This window comes from Micromys minutus (assembly GCF_963924665.1).
Source record: "Micromys minutus genome assembly, chromosome: 6".
Lineage (NCBI taxonomy): Eukaryota > Metazoa > Chordata > Mammalia > Rodentia > Muridae > Micromys > Micromys minutus.
The window spans coordinates 74,099,271-74,102,829 of NC_137975.1; positions in this window are offsets into that span (position 1 = coordinate 74,099,271).

Genomic DNA, 3,559 nt, shown 5'->3' on the forward strand with positions numbered 1-3,559 from the left:
AGCTTATGCAGTGCCAGACCAAGAAGTGACTGAAATGCTTCAGAGCTGGGAACACACCCCTAGCCCTCTCAGGTTGAGACTGTGAATATCCACTCAGTGGAGATGTGCTTTGTCACCAAGGACAGATGGTCTCCTGCAATGGGAAGGATGTTAGGCACTAGTCTACAGACACAGGTAAGATGCCATTCTTAATAAGCTTATCCAGCGGGTGAGCCAGCTAACCGTGTAAGCTCAGCATTAGAATGGAAACATTTACCATATGGCAGATATCTAAAATCTAAGAAGCAGGAAGTTGCTGTTGTTTGTGCGTTTGAGCTGTGTTACCCTGATCTCTCCCCATGACTTTAAGCAAACATCTATTAGATAAAGATCCACATTTAAAGGAGATTCCTGTAGTGCAGTTTAGCCAGCAGAGAATAAGCCTGAAAAGAGTTCCTTGTTCTTGTGAGATATAAACCTGCTGCACACTCTGGGAAAAATAGCAAACAAGGAAAGCAACTGATCCTCGGTCCCTGTATTTTTGGTGGGTAGGTAGCAGGAATGGGAATTTCCTACACTGGCAGCAGACACTTTTTACATAAAAGTCAGACAAACATGCTTTTGGACAGTAAAGAGCTCTCTGGGCCAAGACATCTGTCTCTAGTTCATGGACCAGATATGTGAACGATTACTAAATGCCAGTCTCTCTGGTAGGTGCAGAGACATGACACTTAATATTAGTAGACCAGTTCTCTGCTTAATGGAGTAAGGTCTAAAGGAAGACGGAATGATGGGATCCGATAACCTGAGACTCTATTTTAAAGAATTGAGACAAGGTGCTCATTTTTGCATATGTGTACTAAAATGGGCAGTACAGAGAAGAATAGTAAGGCCCCTGCCCAAAGACTCACAAATTTGTTCAGCATTATGAATGTTTGCTATCTTCCTAACATGACATGTCTATCACAATCATGAACTTATAGAAGGTATGGTTACAGGCATATGACCTATACAAGATCAATACAACCTAAACTCTAACATGGATGGGACACACTTTCTCTCTCAACCATGCACATATGGATACATATGGATAAACAAGAAATAATAGAGAGATACATACACACATATGAGGCATGTATTTCCTTCTGATTTAATAACATCCCTGCCTAACATATATAAACACAAAATACCCATAGACACTGTGGTATACAAGAAATCTTTAACGTGTCATTGATATTTATATTTTATAATTTACAATCCATACTCCTTCTAGAAGATCTGTTTTACCCGAGACACAAAGGCTAAAGTGATAAGAGAAGAAGGTTAGTGGATGAGAGCTTCAGAGAGACAACAGAAAAACAAACACCGCAATGCACCAGAGTCTAAGGGGATGGGGAAGGGGGAAGAAACTAGAATGATGTGAGGGGCAAAGCGGGTAGATGACTTCAGAAGTGTGTGTAGGGGTGGGGGAGCAGAGACAACTATGAGAGGGTCCTCAGATTAGAGTAAGAAATATAGAAGATTCATTTACACATCTTAAAGTTTGTGGTGACTCACAGTTTGGGCTGGTAATACAGAAAAATCAGGAAGGCTCGCTGTTGGCTTCACTACGTGGACTTATAGTCATGTATTTACTGAGCTGCGGAGAACAGAGGCAGCCGTAAGAGTGGGCACAGTGGAGACTTGTGTGCACTGGAATGGTCCACATTTGAGGACTGGGTCACTGCTCCGATGCACTTGTCACTCTGTGGAAGAGGACAGGGTTACAGATGTGTAACTGGAAGTTTATTATCTTTCCACAGTTTCCAAAGCCTTGAGATTGATGATAAAACCATCAAGGAGAGTGTATAAAAACACTAGCAGGTCCAAGCGGTTCTAAGGTCTTCAAAACTCAAGCATATGAGATTTTGATCTCTGTGAGGTGGACGTTGAACAAAAGGCCAGTTCTTTTGTGGGATTTAGTCAAATTCTTGCATTTTCACTCAGGGTGTCAACAAAGACAACAAAGAATGGTCATGTTCACATATGTGATTCCCTGTAACCTCTAAGCCAGGGGAGGAGCTACCAGAAACAGCCTGTGCCTGTATCCAGATATACCCAGTTATCAAACTCCTCCAGAATCATAAGAAAATAAACTTTTGTGCCACTAAAACTACCCAGTTTGCAACATTTTGTTATGTCAGTGATAGAAGGGCTGGCAGATCAGAGTACCAAGGACTAGGGCACTGCTGTAACAGGCACCCAAAACTGTGAAAGTGAATTTTGAACTGATTAATTAGAAAAGGGTAAAACTAATTCTGAGGATCATGTTGGAAAAAGTCACTGCAAAGTGTCTCTCAGTAGAATTTGAGAGATCAAGGTTAGTTCTGGGGAACACTCAGAAGGCAAAGTGAAGAGCAATGTAAGATGCTTCTATTTTCTTGGAGAGTAAATGCTTGTGAGCAAAATGTTGGTGCAAATACAATGCTACCACAGGCCATCTAGAGACATGAAAGAGAGGCTTTAGCAAGCTGGAGGTAAAATGATCCTCTCTCTAAAGTGGCACAGAACTTGGCTGAACTAGTTCAAGTGTTGTTGAAGGTAGTGCTTACAATCAACAATGTTAGTTTACTTACTGTAGTAGCTGTATGAGCAAATCGAGAAGAGACAAATTTAATGCCTTTGTTTAAGTAAATGTCAAAGGAAAGAGATGATTAAATGAAGGGATTGTTAGCCAGATAATAGTAGCCCTTGGAAACTGAAAATCAATCAGTCTATCTATCTATCTATCTATCTATCTATCTATCTATCTATCTATCTATCTATCTATCTATCATCTGTCCATCTATCTATCTATCTATCTATCTATCTATCTATCTATCTATCTATCTATCCATTTACTATCCATATATCATTTTTCAGTGTTACATTTATTGCATTTGTACATGTGTGTATGGGAGTGTCAGTGGATATCCTAAGGATGAAACTCAGGTTGTCAGCCTTAGCAGGTAAAGGTGGTTATTGCTGAGACATTTGGATTCCTCTCTATCTGTTTTTCTGAGACAGGGTCTCATGTAGCCCAGGTTAGCCTGATCTCACTACATATCTGAAGGTGACTATGAACTTCCTGGTGTCCTGTTTCCACTCTCCCGTTCGGGGGTTATAGACATGTGCCTCCACATGTTAAATTAAAGACTTATGGAGAAGTAGCCCTTTGACAAAAGCATCATGGGTACAAGTCATGAGCTTACTTTCTCAGTCAGAGAGAGAGAGAGAGAGAAAGAGAGAGAGAGAGAGAGAGAGAGAGAGAAAGAGACAGAGAGACAGAGAGACAGAGACAGAGAGACAGAGAGAGACAGAGAGACAGAGACAGAGACAGAGACAGAGAGTTTCAAAAACTACAAGAGTACCATACACATTTTAAGATCACTGTGGCTGACATTTCCACCTAGGGTATGTTTTCAGATTCAGGTGATAGTGGCACAGGATAGGCCAAGTCCAGGTCCAGCTTGGATAACCATACATGTTTCCATCTCTCACTAAGAGCAGCTTGAATGGAACCCCACCCTACTACAGTGCCAGGAGTCTGTACAAAGGAGGA